At 43.3% G+C, this 19,002-nt stretch overlaps 1 protein-coding gene across 4 annotated transcripts in view; it reads left to right on the top strand.

Annotated features, from left to right (window-relative positions):
• Positions 1-7,812: 7,812 nt before the first annotated feature.
• The window catches only part of SPIN1 (spindlin 1), a 50,312-nt gene continuing 39,122 nt past the window's right edge, over positions 7,813-19,002 (top strand). Inside the window, exons 1-2 of one of the 4 annotated variants that reach the window (XM_040579536.1) lie at positions 7,813-7,932; positions 8,172-8,411. The gene's annotated coding sequence lies outside the window, so the exon portion shown is untranslated. Of the gene's footprint in view, positions 7,933-8,135; positions 8,412-9,137; positions 9,585-19,002 lie in introns of those variants that run through there. The other 3 variants (XM_040579538.1, XM_040579537.1, XM_040579539.1) reach the window with 3 other exon arrangements.

Here is a 19,002-nt window from a genome sequence, read left to right as displayed (position 1 = left end):
GTGACAGTGGTAACTGCAGTTACTGGCAGTGCACATTTTGGTCTGGCTTTCTGCATATTCAGAAGCAACTGAACTCTATGAAGAGTGTATCTGGAATTGGTTCTTACAGAAAACAATGTAATTGTAACAGGCTTGTAATTTAGCTTTAGTGTTTGTGTAAAGGCAGTATGGGAAGTGCACAAGATAAAACAGCCCATGCAGGTTGTGCTAAAAAATATGGCAAAAAGGAAAAGGATGTTGTCAACCTCTAGAAGTGTGTGACTAAACAAAGGAAATACCCTTGGAGCATTGGCTGTTTCAAAGCAGCAGATCCCAAAGCAGCAGATCCCATCTTTGCTGCCTGTGAAGCATACATTAGTCATTGCAAATTGGCAAAATTGAAAGGCAGTAAAAACAAAGCCTGTGCCATTTGGACCCAGCTGTATGCCTTATATCATGCATAGGATGTCCCAAGACAAAAACGTAAGGTGGTAAAGAACTTAGAAAAAGAAATCCATAAACTAAGTAGGATGAAATTTCCAGATTAACAGCACAAAACATTACCTTAATCAGAAGAGAGGAGGATCTTAGATCCTGTTTACAAACTAAACAACTAGAGTTAGCTGTTGGAAAAGTGCAAGATCATAAACATGAGGGTTTAGAAAATGATCTACAAAAAGCTAGAACAACAGCTGAGTTTCTAGCAGAGCAAAGTCATCCAATCAGTGCACTGCACTCACTGAAGATCTAACAGAAAACGTTTCTTTGCATGAAGGGTTAATAGCTGTTGTGAGTGCAGAAGAAATTCCTGTTATTTTCCTAACCCGTGAACATACTAAAATCCTCAGAAACTCAAAAAGTTATCTTGGTGCAGTCCAGGTGCAATTAAAAGACTCGAACATCTTCATAATCATACCTCAGTGTGCTTCCTATGTGAAAATAAGCCAACAGAGACAGAGAAGATAGACCAACATAGAGCACTGAGAAACACCCAAATCCAAGTTCAAGAGTTTCAAAAGTCTAGATAGGTCCTAATGGAGCAGATTTGTCTCCTGTTACTGCCCAAAAATTACATAATTGCTAATAAGCTTTCTTATATGTCCTGGTTTTGGCTGGGATAGAGTTAATTTTCTTCTCAGTAGCTGGTGCAGTGCTGTGGTTTGGATTTGGTGTGAGAACAATGTTGATGGCACATGGATGTTTTCAGTTGTTGCTAGGTAATATTTATACTAAATTAAGGACTTTTTGGTTTCTCAGGCCTTGCCAGTGAGAGGGCTGAAGTGCCACAAAAAATTGGGAGGGGGCTCAGCCAAGACAGCTAACCCGAACTAACCAAAGGGATATTCCATACCATGGAACATCATGCTCAGTATATGAACTGGGTGGGGGGGTTGGCCGGGGCTGTTGATCATTGCCTGGAGACTGGCTGGGCACTGGCCAGCGGGTGGTGAGCAGTTGCATTGTGCATCACTTGTTTTCTTTTCTCCCTTCCCTTTGGATTTCATTTCTCCCTCCTTCTCCCTCCTTTTCATTATAACTGTTACTGTTATTGGGTGTGTGTGTGTTGTTTTATTTCAAATATCAAATTGTTCTTATCTCAACCCTTGAGTTATCCATTCCTCTCCAATTCACCTCCCCACCTCTCTGGGTGAGGGGTGTGTGATTGAGCGGCTGCATGGTACTTAGTTATTGGCTGGGGTTAAACCCAGACAGTCCTTTTTGGTGCCCAACATGTGGCACAAAAGTTTGAGATAATGACAGGTCCAAATAGTGTGTCAGAACAGAATTGTTGTCAGTAATAATCATTGGCCACAATGCTGATTTCTGTGCTTTTACAGTTTCTGCCCATGGTCTCACAGCTGCATTATTTACTTGTAGTATGTGTTCCCTGTTGTGCCGTTTCTTCTCGTTGGGACCTGAACTACAGTTACCATTGTGTTGTACTGTATAGTACTGGTTTATGATACGATAGACTTGCTGATCATAAAACTAGTCTGGTCTGTGTATTTGGTGGTGTTGTCGCCCCTGTGCGTCTGGTGGTCCCTGGCAGGGAATGCCAACAATTGCACCTTTGGCTCTTCCAGAGAGTCATCCTATGGGTGGGGTCTACACCTCTCCCTTCTCCCCAAGGCATTTAGAATTTTTGGAAATTCTGAATATCTATGGATTGTTGGAACCACCATAGCACTGATCCTGATCTTACTGCTAGGAGTACTGAATGTGTTTTTCACCTCCTGAATATAGTGGAGAACTAAGCGACTAATTGTAACTACTCTAGCCTCCCTGGCAGAAACAACAGCTGCTCCAGCCCCCTCAGCAGGCACTGTGGCTGCTCGAGCCCATGCAGCAGGCCCTGCAGCTACCTGGGCCCTCACAAGGAGTGATGCAGAAGACCAACCCAAGCCAATCAAGCCAATATCAGTGGCACCTAAACAGAAAAAGAAATGGAAATGGAAAGCTTTGGTAAAGCTCAGTAAAGCTATTCGTTTGGTAAAGGAGGAGAATAAAGCAGGGCCATCACAGGATCAGGAGGAAGAAACTGAACAAGAGGTAACCTCTTGACCCCCTATCTCTGAATGAACTGTGGGATATGTGGAAGATCATGCCCATCGATCAGGTCACCTGGTTACTTCAATGCTGGAATAGTGGGGTTAATAGTGTAGAATTAGAGGGTAGGGAAGCCAAGCAACTGGGCCACTTTCTAAAGAAGGGAGCATTGATGAGGCAATGAGAAAAGGAATGCAAGTCTGCAGCCTCTGGAAGCGACTCCTGTCAAGTGTTAAGGAAAGGTACCCCTTCAAGGAAGATACTACATGTCACCCAGGCAAGTGGACTGCAACAGAGATAGGTATCCATTATTTGAGGGAATTAGCCATGAAAGGGATGATTCATTACGACCGGAACAATCCAGTCACCCACAGATCCCGATGAAGTCCTATGCACCTGACCCATGTGGCAGTAACTGATACAGAGCGCATCATCATCATATGCCAATTCACTGGCAATAATGGGCTGAAGAGACAACACACCACCAATGGTGGATGAAGTGTTTCACCATCTCTGGGACTACAGCATCCCTACCTCTATCATCCCATCTGTGGAGAGCCTGGTCCAGTGACTTGCTGAGGTTATATCCCACTCTCCACTTGTACAGATCCACAGTTTGGCTATCAATGGTAGATGCCCATCTGTTTGGGAGGGAAAATACAGCAGATACACACCACAGGGTGCCCTGTGGGTTTTCTTGTGGACATAGAGAGAACATGAGTAGCTGTGATGGTAAACCTACCTCAAACCTGGAGGCACGGGTATGTGAATTACACGGAAAAACAATCACAAACAGGGAGTCTTCCAGGAAGATTGCTGCTTCAGTCTCCAGAGGGTAATTTTCAAGAGTGATAGGGCTGACTTTACTCTTGATCCTGTGTAAAGGAATTCTAATCCATTCTGGTAAGACATAAGAGAGCAGAACTAGTCCATGCTACATCCGCTTTGCACCACTGGCTGCCCTGGTGGAGAATCCTATGACGAAGATTAGGGGGGGCCTGCCTCCAGCCAAGTGGAGGACAAGGGTAACAGGGTTTACTGGACTGTGTGGATCCAATGGCCTGGCACATCAGACCTACAGGGATTTAAAGCTCTAGTAGATACTGGTGCACACTGCACTGTAAGGCCATCAACCTATGAAGGGGCAAAACCCACTAGTATTTCTGGAGTGACAGCGGGATTCCAACAGCTAACTGAAATAAGGAAAGCTGAAATAAGCTTGACTGGGAATAAGTGGCAAAAATATCCCATTGTGACTGGCCCAGAGGCTCCATGTATCCTTGGCACAGACTATCTTAGGAGAGGGTATTTCAAGGATCCCTAAGGGTATCGGTGAGCTTTCAGCATAGCTGCCTTGGAAACGGAAGAAATTAGGCAGCTGTCTACTTTGCCCGGCCTTTCAGAAGACCCCTCTGTGGTGGGGTTAGTGAAAGTCAAAGAAAAACAGCTGCCAATTGCTACTACCACAGTGCACTGGCAGCAATACTGCACCAACCGAGATTCCCTGATTCCCATCCATAAAGTAATTTGCTGACTAGAAAGCCAAGGAGAGATCAGCAGGACCCACTCACTCCTTAATAGTTCCATATGGCCAGTGCAAAAGTCTAATGGAGAATGGAGACTAACAGTAGACAATCATGGCCTGAATGAAGTCATGCCACCATCGAGCACTACTGTGCCAGACATGCTAGAACTTCAGTATGAACTGGAATCAAAGGCAGCTAAGTGGCATGCCACCGTTGATACTGCAAATGTGGTTTTCTCAATCCCTTTGGCTGCAGAGTGCAGGCCACAGTTTGCCTTCACTTGAAGGGGCATCCAATATACCTGGAATCGACTGCCCCAGGAGTGGAAACACAGCCCTACCATCTGCCACAGACTGATCCAGACTGCACTGGACCATGGTGAAGCTCCAGAACATCTGCAATACATTGATGACATCATCATCTGGGGCAATACAGCAAAATAAGTTTTTGAGAAAGGGGAGAAAATAATCCAAATCCTTCCTAAAGCTGGTTTTGCCATAAAAGTCAAGGGACCCGCACAGTTTCGGGGAATAAATGGCAAGACAGACAGGCAAGGCAAGACATCATGAGATCCCAATGAATGTGATCAACAAAGTAACAGCTATGTCTCCACCAACTAATAAGAAGGAAACTCGGGCTTTCTTAGGCATTGTGGGCTTTTGGAGAATGCACATTCCAAACTACAGTATGATTGTAAGCCCTCTTTATCACGTGATCCAAAAGAAGAATGATTTTAAATGGGGCTCTGAGCAACAACAAGCCTTTGAACAAATTAAACAGGAGATGGTTCAAGCAGTTGCTCTTGGGCCAGTTGTCCAGGAATCTTGGAAATGAGTATGAAAAACTGGATGCACCCCACACCAGTTCTTTTGACCAACTGGGCAACAGACATCACCACATCAGTAACAATCTTCCAACATGGGAAAATATTATAGAAAATTATTAATAGCTCATGCTTACAAGTATTCAGTATCTTGAACCAGGGAAAATGACATATTTATGGCTATAGCATATATGCAAACTAAAAGTGTATTAGAAATTATAATCATTGACATGATTAGACAAGCTACAATGCGTAACATTCTTACAGAGGTAGTATCGTTATCAAACCTCCACTAACCTAGAATGAGATTTCTCTAAATGAATGCAGCAAATTTTAAGAGCTATCTGTATCATCCAGAAATAAATCAGCTACAATTCTTCATAATCCTAATCTTAAATGCTGACATATTGAATGTGTATCGTGTGATCCACTTGAGTTTGCAAACCACTATGATACTTTAAAACTATGAATGTTGAAGGTTGTCACAAACATGACTATTGTATCAAAGGTTAGAGTCATAATACTTGTCCGTTGCCACACTCCACTGATTCTTCCTCCCGTACATCTGATTTAGTCAAGGAGAGTAACTCCTCTATAGTTTATGTTGCTACAGGTCATTTGTGTGTCAGAACTGTTTGTACTTACATTCTTACTTCTCTGGACAAGCTCAAGAAGTGGGCCTATTTGAAACTTATGAGGTTCAACAAGGTCCAGTGCAAGGTCCTGCACCTGCGCTGTGGCAACCCTCAGTATCAATACAGGTTGGGGGATGAAGAGATTGAAGCAGCCCTGCTGAGGACTTGGGGCTACTGGTGGATGAAAAGCTGGACATGATCTGTCAATGTGTGCTAAACTAAAAGAGGGTAGATTCAGACTAGCTGCCAGGAAGAAATTTTTTAAAATGAGGGTGGTAAAACACTGGAACAGGTTGCCCAGACAGTTGGTAGATGCCCCACCCCTGGTAACAATTCAAGGTCACGTTGGGTGGGGTTCTGAGGAACCTGATCTAGTTGAAGATGTCCCTGCTTCTGCAGGGAGGTTGGACTAGATGACCTTTAAAGAACCATTCCAACCCAAACCATTCCATGATTCTACAATTATTTTAATTTCAGGAAAATTCAATCAATGGTTGCTTATCTCAACAACTCTCTTGCAATACCTCAGTGCTATATACATGTGGTTATGGATTTTATAACCATTTATAACCCTGCTTGAACAGTACAGCTTTGCTAAGCTGTATCTCATCTTTACCATTCTTTATACCCTATTTTGTGCTTTCTCAATACTTTCCTTAATCCTCTCAGAAATATCTCTAGTTAGGCATCCTTGATGTAAGCTTCTTTAAACTGTAAATGGATAATGTCCAGTCCCTTGTTGATGAATTTGAGAGTTGTGAAATTAACAAAAGGCTGACTGAAGACAGGAGGATTCTGTCCTGCCAGTAATAATTTTAAGCAAAGTATGTACGTCTGTACATGCATGTTCCTGTATTTTTTCTGTCAAAGAGTCTGAATTTATAAATGACATGATCCGTGACTGTGAATTGGGATCTTACCCTGTCTGTTTGCTACTGTCAGACTAAGAAACCCCAGATGTGTCTCCATCCTTTGAACCAAATCATCCATTGCCCAAACCAGTTTCATTTATTGTGACTCTTAAGTATATATGGGGCTCTTGGCCACACTTAACAGTACTTTAGGGCTCCCTCATGAATGGAACTTTCTCAATGTTGTAACAGGAAGTCATTGTCATGTCAGGATACATTTGCAAAGCTCTACTTCAAGAAAAGTAGCCATTTGATTTGCTAAGGCAGGCTGGGCTTCAGCTGTTCACCTCGTTTTCGTTGTTAAATAAATTAACTTCTCCTCTGACAAATTAAGTAATCTTTGTTACTAGTGTTTCTCATTTTCTTGTCAGTCTGAAGCTATGACTGACTCTTGGAAGTCTATGCTTGAATGATATACTGAACTGATTCACTAGGATTTGACGACACTGTATTTTCACCAGGAAGTCTACAGATGCCTTTACTGTTTTCTTTCCTATGATTAAGGGCTTACACAGTTTCATCTGAAAATTTCTGGTATGGCTTTCTGAATTTCCTCGTGTTCCAACTCCATCTAGATCATGCATATTTCATTATTAATTAGAAAATGCTCTCCATGGCAGTCAAGAAACTTGCTGCTTCTCATCTACATATCCCGGGATTTAACACTAATAGTTCAGAAGATGACACTTATCTGTGGTCTGGCAATTGCTGAACAACAGTCCTGACTACCTGCAGGTTTTCCATCAACTGCCCTCTCAGGTATTCTCTCTTAGCTTACTGGAAGCCAAAAGCTGGGAGGACACAGGACAGTCTATCACGACCGTGTGAAGAACTTGTAACCAGTGCTTTTTTTTTCAGCTGGGATTTTTGAAGTGTTCCCCCACCCTGTTTTTTGTTTCCCTGTTCCATAAATGAAAAAAAGGATATGTTTTTAATGGAATCCTTTATGTGTTGCAGGAAATACTCCTTCTCCACCCCAGTAACATTGCCTCTCTTGCAACAAGAAAACAATTTAGTGCAAAATGCAGTCTTTTGCTTTTCTTTCAGACAGCCTCTATTACTTATGCTTTGCCTCGTCAGATGAAATGCCAGCCAGCCTTCTGGTACCTGAACACTCGGGCTTCTCTGTACAAACAAGACCACCTACGCTTCCCCAGATCACCTACACACTGAGGGTTGGAAGATGACCCGGGACACCGCAGAAACCCACTGGAAAGTGCTGGGCACCAGGAAAACCCGCAGAGCAGCAGCCATGGCCCTGGGCCCCAGGTAGGCCGCGGCCCCAAGGCCTGCCCGGGGAGGAGCCGCTGCTGGTGAGCGGCACCGCCACCACTGACCGCGGCGGCCCGCCCGTGAGGCGGCGCCGGGCGCGCTGCGGAGCAGAGCGGGCGGGCAGGCAGGCGGGGCGAGGGCCCGCCACCTCAGGGCCGGGCGGGCCGTGTTTCGCGGAGGCCTGGCACTCGGCGACCCGCCGGAAGGCTCCAGGAGCGGCCCGCGGCGCCGCCGTGATGGTGGGTAGCGGGCAGGGCGAAGCGGCGGCAGGCGAGCGGCGGGCAGCGGCCGCGGGCGCGCAGGCGCGCTGCGATCGGCGACGCCGGGCGGGACAGGGAAAGCGCTTCCTCCGCTCCTGTCGCAGTTTGGGAGCCGCAGTGCGCCTGCGTGCCGGCGGGAGGGGGCTGGGCGGGGGAGGAGGGCGGGGCCCGGCCCTGTGTTTTGAACGGCTCGATGCGGGTGGCTCACTATTTGGCAGGAAGGTGAGGAGGCCTCTATCCTGGCGGCGGAGTTCGCGTAGGGCAAGGGGGATCCAAATGTGGCAGAGGCGAGCAGGAGGCAGCGGCGGCGGAGGGGGGCAAACGAGACAAGGGGAGCGGCCGTCCCCGCTGCCACCGCAGAGGAGCTGAGCGGCCTGGCCAGGTAGAGAGCCGCGGCTGCAGCGCTGGCACCCCTGGGCCGCCCGCCTGGTACCCCCGGACGCCCGTCCCGCCGGCAGGTGAGCGAACGGGGAAGGCGGGGGGGGAGGGGAGGGAAGGGGGGGGGGAGGCGAGCGCAGCCCGTCGCGCCGCCCTTGGCCTGGCCCGGCCCAGTACCTGGCAGAGCCAGAGGGAGTCGCTGTGGGGGGAGCCGGAGCTCCCAGCCCAGCCTCGCCTCCCCTCCCCCGGGGCTGACATGTATCCACCCGCGGCGTCCCGTCCCGTCCCCGCGCCCCCTCCTCTGCCGTGGTCCGGCGCCCCTCCGGTACCACCTCCGGCCCCCGCCTCGGCGGCGCGCCCGGAAGACGCAGGAGGCGGGCGGCAGCGGTGCCGCAGGGGCCCTGGGCTCGTGTTGCCGTGTCTGCCCTCCCTTCCCCCGCAGCGCCCTGGCTGCCTGGCACCCCCCACCTTTCCGGGCTCCGGTGGGCTGCCGCCCTTCCCTGGCACGGGTCCCGCTCCACATCCACCCTCCGCACCCTGCCGGAGCGCAGGGGTCGGGGCCGCCCCGCCCCCCCCGCCTCTGCGGCGCTATTGTATGTGGGCTGGGGCCCGCCGAGGGGCTGCCGGCAGATAAGCATCCCCCTCGGCAGCGCACGCCAGGGGAGGCGGAGGCGGGGGGAGCGTGCCCCGGGCCCCCGCGGGGAAGCAGGGCGAAGGGGGCGTGAGTGCGGCGGCGGCGGGGCCGGAGCGGGCCGGGCCGCGCCGCGGCAGCCGTAGGGGGAGCCGCCGCCCCGGGCTGGCAGCGGCGGGGCTGCGGGCTGCGCTGCCGCGGTGCGAGGCGGCCCGAGTGCGCGTGTGTGTGCGTGAGTGTGTGCGCGCTCCGCTCGGGCTGCGCTGGGATCCTTTGTCTGCTGCTGCCGCCTTCTCCTCCTCCCTCCCTCCCTTCCCTCTCTCTGTGCCTGCCTCTCCTCCCTCCTCGCCTTCTTCTCTCCCTCCCTTCGTTCCCCGCGCTCCCAGACTCCAAGCGCTGCTGCAGCTGCAGGTTTGTAAATACTGGACCAACACACACACAACATGGCTGACGCTCGCCCTGCTCCTCCACCAGGGTCTCCGCCTTCTCCCTCTGCCTCCGCCGCTTAGCTTTTCCTCTGTTTAGGCTTTTGTTTCTTCCCCCTCCCCCCGCATCTCCCATCCAAAAAAAAAGAGGAAAAACAATTCACCCTTCTTATTGCGCGCATGGCGGGATTTCAAGGGTAAGGATCCTCGCTTTGGAGGCTTTCTCCTTTCGTTTTGCTGTTTACAACAAAATGAAACCTAAAATCAAAGGGGATTTCGGAACCTGGCAAGGCCTGGGGTGAGGGAGGAAGGGAGGGAAGGAGGGGGGGGAACTGGGTGAGCCCCGCTGAGAGAGGCTTGATTGGAATGTGCGTATCTTTTTCTCTTTTTGGGTGGGGGGAGTGCTGGCAGAGATGAATACTGTGTTACACTTGCGGAATGATCCAGGGCCGTTTTCTTTCATTTGAGGACGTAGTTTGGTATAAGGTGTCAACTCAGCACAGTCACATTAGAGAGACCTGAACTAGTTATGTCAGAATAGGCATTGTGTAGGTAAAAACCGTAGCATAGGCTTTTTTGATTTCTTGGCATTCCCTGTACCTCCTTGTCCGTATCTTAAGCAGCTTGGAAATTGTGGGATAAAAACTGGAATTAACACTTGACAGGTCTTTGTGTTGCTAGTTTTCTGTCACATTAATTTGCCCTTGTGATGACAATAGCATAAACCGAAGCATTTCCTTTTTGCTTAAAAGGAGCGCTGAAGGTTTTTTTTTAAAAAAGACATGGCATTGTGAACTTAAGTGAGCTCCCAAACTAAAACAAGACAGCATGCTTCTGACCTCTGCTAACACAAGGCAAATGCTCAGTTCAGTACCCCCCACCTCAGTTATTCAGAGCACCCTCTTCTGGCTTTGATGAATATGGCTTATTTTTTTGCTTGTTTATGATGTAAAACCAATATAACATTTGAAGGTACATTGTTGAGGGTATCTAAAGTGATCTGCTGCGGAACAGATTTATATATAGGTTGGAAGTTAAGGGTGAATGCTGAAGGAGCAAAGACATGATGCTTTATGTTGCTTTCTATACATGTTACTTAATTCATAGTACATGTTTAATTTTTCAAAGATTGAATAAAGGCCATGTCTTTAAATACAATCATATACACATAAATAGCCCTGGCTTCTGTTAATATCTGAGCGCAGCCCTGAAGTAACAAATGTCCTAGCTCTGTCGTCTTTGTCTACTTTGCTTTGGAAGCTTCTAGTGGAGGAGCACTGGCATGGCATTACAGCTTTTACTGAGACAGGAATAAATACTCCACTTTCATGCTGGAATTAAGTATCATATATCAATACTTTTTTCTGCTACTTTTTTCATCCCCGTTAAAAAGCGTTGATTAATCGGAGGTGAGGAGAAAATAATTTATAATAATAAGCTTACAGCAACATTAAGACTTGAGTGGAGTCATCCAAGTTACAAGATCATTTTGGAATGTGTACCTACGTCATGGCTTCTGAGCCAACTGTACTACTTCTAGATGGAAAAGTCCGAGCAAAAGCCTGTAACTTGAGTAGATCCCTGCAACAGTCACTTTTTTTTTTTAACATTTAACAACTTGAAGGCAATATTGGTAAAGCTAGAATAGTTTACCAGTTGTAGCTAATTAGTCATTCATTACGATAGACACCAAATGTTGAAATTAATGCTGTCCTTAAGTGTGAAATGTACTGAGGTATGCAGCTTCTCTCTCAGAATAGGCCTTTGGATACTTAAGCTGATTCTTAGGCTGAAGAGCAAAATAATAGACTATCCAAAACACATCCATTTAAATAATGGATCACTTAAAAATAGTCGCATTTGTTAACTCTGGTACATTGTAGTTTTGTTGCTAGAACTGAATTTTATTTTGTAAAATTCAGCTCTACTTCATTAACTTTGTGAAGTTTTTTGCCAGTAGCATCTTTGCTATAGCTTGCAATTGGGTTCTTTTCCATGACACTTAGATTTTGGTCTCGGTTGTGTTGATTTGGTCAAAAATCATTATTATGGGCCTTCATATCCCGTGAATAGCTGACCTAGTTTAAGAACTTGCCTTGTTTCTTTGGTATCACCAAGTGAAGACACTAGAGTGTTTTTGTCGTTGTGGGTAAAACTAGGTAGTGTTTGACCAAATTAAAACCCTGCTACTAGTAAAATCTAATTTTCCAAAACTGTTTACTTTTTCCTATTGGGAGGTGAGACTGACAAAGAAGACAACTGCAAGAAAGGCAGTCTCAGTGATCAGCTTGCTGGACAGTGTTAAAATTAACTGATTTCTTTTAACAAAAAACACTTTTCAATGCACCTTTGATCAATAAAATCATGACTTGGTGTAGTTCTAAATATTTATGAAATTACCAATTAAAATAAATTCCGAAGGGTAATAAACACTTTTAGTTCCTCTTATTCTTCAATACTCTTCGTTTATTTTCTTAGTCTGACTAGTGTTCTTCCATTGACTTATTACTCTGTATCTCTCCTTGCTATCTGCTGCGAAGCTGCACTCTTTGACATGTTCAGATCTGTGAACATATAGCTGATGCAACAGCTGTTTTAAAGTGGTTTTTAATGTAGTGCATAATTTGCTTAATGTTTGACAAATGAAAGATTTTTCAATAAGATTTTGTTTTCTGAAGAAAACAAGCAGCCATTTTTTTTTCTCTTTTTAGAATGAAGGTTGTTGCTGTAAACTCTTCATGCTTTCATTTTGGTTTCCCATGCCTCCTTTCCTTTCTCTCCCCAGGTATTGGAAAGATCAAACTTAACTTCTTAATGGTATGGCATGAGAGTATGTTTTTGCAGATGGCTAGAACTGACTCAGCAAAGTGGTTAAAAAAACATCTTTCAAAAGCTGTTCACTGAAGCTGAACGAAGGGAGAAAATCACTATTACGGAAATTTATTTCCTGTTGTGTGGTTACATAGCTTGTTTCTCTCTGAGAATTTTTTTTTTATTTGTTGGTTTTATCGTTTCCCTTCTCTTACTGCTTTCCAGAGTTCAGTGGCTTTATGGTTGGAAGGTGAGTGCTGATCCTTCTGGACACTGGTTTTCCTAATAAGTACTTTCTGCATATCAAGATGTGCCCCACTTGCTATCCAGATACTACTTTGGTGTCAGCATACCATGTGACTTAAAAGAATGAGGAATTAGAACTTCCTTGTATAAGTGTGCAGACTGGGTCCTTCCACATCTCTATGACATGGATAAATGTTGAGTTTATTGAAACAGCATAGCTACCTGATTGCTATTTATCTATGGACAGTTGATTGTAGAGATGAAGTGTCTCATCATGGATCCATTTCAAGCAATAGTGAAATAATGTAATTAAACCTTCCTGCTTTCATCTTGTGTGGGGGTTGCAGTTAAGTTTCCATTGTAGTGTAAAACGTGTATTTGCTGATGGCATGTGGAATTCGGGAGACGGATTGATTTGGCTATCAGATTGTGGAGAATGGTTCTTCAAATCCAACTTAACCTTTATAGGTTTCTTTCCTGTAATATATATTGTGAAACTGCAGTAAATCTATGCTATATGTTTGACTTGCTTGGAAACTTTCTTGAAACAGGTCCACAAAATGCTGAAATGTATAGAAATTGTCATCATTACTTGTGGTGACTGCTAGCCTTAATTACTATGTAATCATATTCTAATTTTACAGTTATTGCAAAGTGGTTCAGATATTGTTGAAATCTGCTTGGTGTTGAGATCTGCTTGCAGAATAGGAGTTACTGGGAGTATACTGTAAGCACTTAACAAGTAGGTTTTTGTAGTCTTCTTGGTAAGACTATAAAGCTTATAAATCCTCAAGAGCTGATTAGCTCTCGGTTGTCGTGTTTGCTTGAGTTTTGTTTGCTTGCTTGCTGGCTGGGTTTGTTTGTTATTAAATGTTACTGTTGAATATTCCGATACGGTATTCAAGGTCTGCACCTACAGGTACTGGTGAGAGCAGTTACTTATATCAAGAGCAGTTCTGTGGATTTCAATCATTTATAAGTACTTAACTTACACAGAATGACTGCTGAGCTTTAGAACTCTGGCTCCGTATGTTAGTTTGAACAAAATGGAGTTGTATCATTTTAGGTACTCCTTTGCAGTTCTCCATGAGTTTTCCAGCTGTTATCACATTCCTGATTACGATGGCCTTGCACAAGGAGAACACTAGTATCATGGTGACGAACTGTTGAGTCCACTTGCTGTCCTTGAAATCATCGCTTTGTTTTCACTTCACCACTTCTGGCCTAGCTGTATGCAAGTCCTAGTCTGTGACTGCATTGGGTCTGGTAGTCCCTTTCTAACGGTGCCCGCTACTTCAGCAGAAGGGCCTTAGGTTCAATCACTGCAGCTGCCTTTCTTGAGGGGCTGGTAGTCTGTGGTAACCTAATTGTACTTTAATGCTGGTTTCAGGATGTTTGTTTTAGTGTCAGAGTGTTGGGGAACCTGTCTGGTGAAGTCGTTAAGACTGCTTTCATGCACAAGTTTGGAATCAAAGTACTCTAATAAAATCTGTTGCCTGCTTTAATGTCACTGGTGGATCTTCCATCCTTTTGTTTTCAGAGAGTCTTTCCAATTGTTCAGAGGTAGTCTTGAATCCTGAGATCCTGATCTTGGCAAATAATTATTTAACTTTGGGAGTAGCCTATTAAGATGACAGTTCCCTCTGAATGTGTACCTTAGAGGCTTTTTATTCATAACCATTGTGTTGCTTTTTCTCTCTTAGATTCTTGTTGGAGCAGAACAATTAGTAAGTGAATACAGGGAATGTTTGTATGTTGTATCTGTTTTACAACCTAGTTAACAGAGCAATAAAGTGTAACATTACCTGGAAATTTAATGGCCACCACTGATGCGGCTTCTTAAAATGATACCACTCTACCCAGATGTGGTGAGTCCTATATAAAATGAGTAATTTTTTTCCAATTATGTTCTTCAACTTGTTCTAAAGCATAGTAAGCTGTTCTGGCTGGTCTGTGCCATCTTGTTGAAGTCCATACAATTTCACCTATACAGACTTCAATTTTACTCCCTTTCAAAAAAAAAACCAACCCAAACAAGCCAACTTTTTTTCCCTGTGAACTTGTATTAATCCAATTTAAATGTAAAAATTAACTTTACTGGATCATAGTGTCTTACCCCAGGTGAGTAAGAACTAAAAGATTTATTAGATGATAGATTTCTGGTCTGGTATTTATTAAAATCAAATAATTATTTCTGTTGCAAAACTCATTTTCCCAATTTAGTATTTATGTTCCTTATACAGAATTCTTCCCTAGTATTCAAAACAAGGGTAGCTTAAGTCTGGTGTATAATCTTGGGTTTGCTGTTGTGATTTTTAAATATCAAAATTTCCAGCTTTCTATATTCAATGAAAATGTTGGGAGTCAAGTAGCATAGGAGAAGGCATGTTCTAGAATCGTTCCTTGCTGACATTGCTGTTAAGTTTTCTTGATAACCTTTATCCAGATGCCTTGACAAAAAATGTCTGCTAAAATTCAGTAAAGTGCTTTCTAGTATGCAGAGGTTAAGTACTTACTATATATGGAGAAGTACTGTGTCTGTTCTTCTGCGAGTCTGGAACTTCTCTGATCTTCAGCTTGAACTGTAAAAATGTCTGCAGATTAGACTGTCTTTATTCAATTTTCTAGGAATGATAAAAATAAATAAAAGTAACACTTGGAGGATGTAGGTTGTGATACTTGTATAACTACACTTGGAAGACAGTTGGCTATGTCTGTATGATTCTGGACAATTCTTTGCCTGTCCTGTTTCATAACCACTTGTGGTTTAGGCAATGATCTGAACATCAAAGTGAAATCAGAATGGGAGCAAGTATATTAGAGATTAATTTACTACTTCCTTCTCCAAACCTTCTAGTTGCAGAAAGCTAAGCATTTATTAAATGGATATAATTACTTCTTTCTTCATTAATCCTCTTCAGAAGTTCTTTGTCTTAATGGTGAAAGATCACACACAAATTCATTAATGGTTGTTTTATTGTCAGTGGAACTGGTTTTGGAAGATATGATCAGCCAAAATCCATGCTTTGACAAGAGCATATGAAAAGAAAAAGCTTAACAGTAAATTCTGCCTTTCATGTGACTTCATAGACATTGAACTCTTAAAGTGCTTTTCGGGTTAAGGAATATGCAGATTTTTTTATGTACTTGGAAACCATAGATTGTTGGGTACTCATGGTTGACATCACATTGGTAGCAGGAGGGAGCACTCAACAGTGGCTGTCTAAGCACTCATAGCTTAGCTGCTGGAGGGAGGAAGAAAAGGCTTCTCTAGCAGTGAATAAAGATAAAATCTCTTTTAGTCCCTAGACTGCAAATGTATACCTCAGGTGAATTCCTTCTGTCTTCTGCACCCGCCATTTTTTTAGTAAAAGTATACTTTACATTAATGTTAGGTGCCAGCCATAAGACAGAGAGGGCAGGCGGACTGTCTTCTGGTTCGTGGGCTCTCCTAACTCTTCAAGTTGGGGAGATTCATTCCTACCCTCACTTACACCTGTGGTTTGTTTGCAGAGACATGAGATAAATTTATGTTATTTCATATCACTAGGGACATGTGGCTGTATTAATAATGGATGAAAAGTACATTTTCAAATAGGAGTGTCTTGCTGTGACCTTGGTGGAGCACCAGGAGTGAAGGAAGCACTGCATCACAGGTCCTTTTAAGCTATATGCTTGAATAACAGAATTTATATGGATTAGAGGGTGAGGTGGGTTGCTTTGTTTTTCCCCATATATATAAAATTAATTGAAGGCAGAAAAGGGAGATCAGTGTGAGACTTTACTATGAATAAACATCCTAATTTTCAGTCAGGCTTGTAACCACATTTCTGAAAGATTTATACTTGGGCTGGGGTGGCATAAGGTTAAATTTGAAGTAGCAATCAGCATAAAAGGCAGAGGAATGGTTATCTGTTGTTATGTCTGCTCTGTTTATCTGTAGGACAGACTCCTAGAAAACTTTACCCGCTTTTATGGGAAAGGATATCCTGCCTTCTGAGATCCTGTTTTCATTGGAAGATACCTCATTCTTTTCCCTTTTTGAATTTCTGTTTCTCCCCTTCTGCTTCTCAGTTGAATAGGCTCAACCTTGTTTTGAGTACTATGGGACAATTTAGCCCTGTCTGCAAATAAGTGTGTGCATTTCCAAAAGGAAGAAGGGATGTGGGTTTTTTGGGAGGGCACTTTTTGTTGTTACTGATACCTAGACTGCTGCAGGATCTCAGGAGACACAATAAAGTGTTTATATTGGTGAATCTAGTTCAGGTTAGATATAAAGCTTTCTGGAGAGAAAATTACGTTACAGAACTAGAAACAGAAAAGATTACATCTTGTTGCTGAAAGTTCTCACTCTTACTGTTATCTCCAGTCTGGGTTCTTCACCCCGTGTGCAAGAGCTGACCTACACACAGAGCAGACCAATTTCTTTATTGCGTACCTGTGCAGAGATGGGTGCTGGGTGGTAAATCCACAAAGCTAGCACACCTCTTAACACATGGTAAAACATTTTATTCCCTTTGAGTAATTGTTTATAATTAACATGTAGTCACACTTAATTCTCACTAGCTCAGCCTCATCTCCATTTAAAGGTACAGTATTCTTTTCACCACCCACTTTTTGTGGGGAGGGGGCTTTCTTTGCTTGAGGGTGGATTTTCTAGTATGCTAATTAGGATGATTCACACATTGTGCCAGAAATTTTCTGTTTAGTCTCATTAACCATTGGGCTCTCCTTTTTATTTTTATTGTTATTTCCTAGAGTGAAGGGAGAATGAATAGACACCATAAATACATGATATATTGTTAACTACTTGTAAGGATTAACTAACATCCTTTATTTTTAAAATTCTTCCTTGTTTTTTCTTTATACTTTTTCCCCTCTTTTTATTTTTAAACTAAGTAATTCTTGTGTCAATATGAAACAATGGCTTTTCATCTGATCACAAGAAATGGCCCCAAAACAGAAAACTGACCTTCCTGAGTTGTTCTTCACCTGGATTCTTCCATTAGCAAAGCAAAAGAAAAGGAAATAAGGATAGAGTGCTGAATAAGAGTAGGGATGCATTGCATGTTATTTGTAAGGGTTGATTAACATTCTTCATTTTTCAAATTCTTTCTTGTCTTTCATTATAGATACTTAGATGTGTCTTTTTTTAAAGTAAATAATTCTTGTATCACTATCTTGATTGATTTACTTTCTCATTTCCATTCAAGCTGCATGCATAGTGCAGTAATTTCAAAGCACGGGTTTTGATCAGAGCTTACTACCAAAGTCTAAGAAAGGAGAGCATGTTTGCTGCGGTACGAGCAAGGTATGGTGGGGAACAAGTGATTCCAAGGTGGTCCTTATTCTTAAAGTGTTGGCTTCCCTCTTGCCATCATTTTATCACACTTTTGTGCTACTATAGAGAAAAAGGAGTGTTCTAAAATTTTCAAATATATTTAAACTATGCAGGTGATCTCTTAAAGTACCTTTTTTTTTCACAGCCCAGTAAATAACTCTTCAGAGAAACTTGGAACAGTTCTTCAGCCTTTTAAGTACTTCAAGATCTTCTAATTTGTTTCATGACTATGTGAATACCAGTTTCAGAACTAGTACTGTGTGTATTTTTCTTATGTGTTTTAAAAAGCACCAGCAGTATGAAGATCGGTCAGTTCTGATGTCTGCACTGCTTTTAGGCAGTCAACTGGTTTCACAGCTTGATTTTTCTTTCCTGATTGTCCTGCCTCTCCCCACACACCCCTCCCCAGCTTATGCACAGTGTGTTGTGCTTCCCACCAAAAGTCTGAAAGATCTGTCTGTAAGCAAAGAAAATACCATTTAATGTCACAATGCTGATGGCTCTTATGTTTCTTAGAAAAAAGTAAGATCAACAGTTCAGTAAGTTACCATTGTCCCTACTGACGAATCCAGTGTTGACTGTGGTACTTACTACTATTACGAATCCTTGATACCTTTTCTCTAGTGCTATATGACTCTTCAAGTAACAATTTTTCTTTTAAAGTGCTGGTTTTCCAGTGATCCTCCAAATTTATCAAAAGCATTGTAGTTAGCTGTGGCTAAAACTCATAATACAATGCTGAATTTTGTTTTCAGTGCCTTGCTGTTACTGTGTATTACAACTTTGGCATCTGTTGCAGCTGTTCACCATTTAAGCTGATAATCTGTTTAGGCTGAGATTCATATTAACATTGTAGACAGTCAGTGAATATTCTACAGGTGATCTGGAAAAAAGGAAGAGCACATTATTGCTTAGTAGCCACAGCAAGAGACTTGCATTTTTAGTAGTGATTCGCATTTCCAGTGTAAACAGTTACTTGAATACATGTGTGAAAACTGCTTTAATCTAAGCTAAAATGGCTGAAGGTGAATAAAATAGTTAAGACTAATTCAGTTCACGACTGATTGCTCAGCTTTTTCAAGACACAGATTAAAGGCAAGAAATAGTTTTCCCTGAGCCCTCTTTTTGGTTTTTTTTTTTCCTGATCGTTGTGAAGATAGGATGAAAATCACTCCTGATTTTAAGTTGTCTAAAGACATCTATAAGCTTTTCTAAAA

Source organism: Falco naumanni, chromosome Z (genome assembly GCF_017639655.2).
Source record: "Falco naumanni isolate bFalNau1 chromosome Z, bFalNau1.pat, whole genome shotgun sequence".
Taxonomy (NCBI): Eukaryota; Metazoa; Chordata; class Aves; order Falconiformes; family Falconidae; genus Falco; species Falco naumanni.
This window is presented reverse-complemented; position numbering and strand designations above follow the sequence as displayed.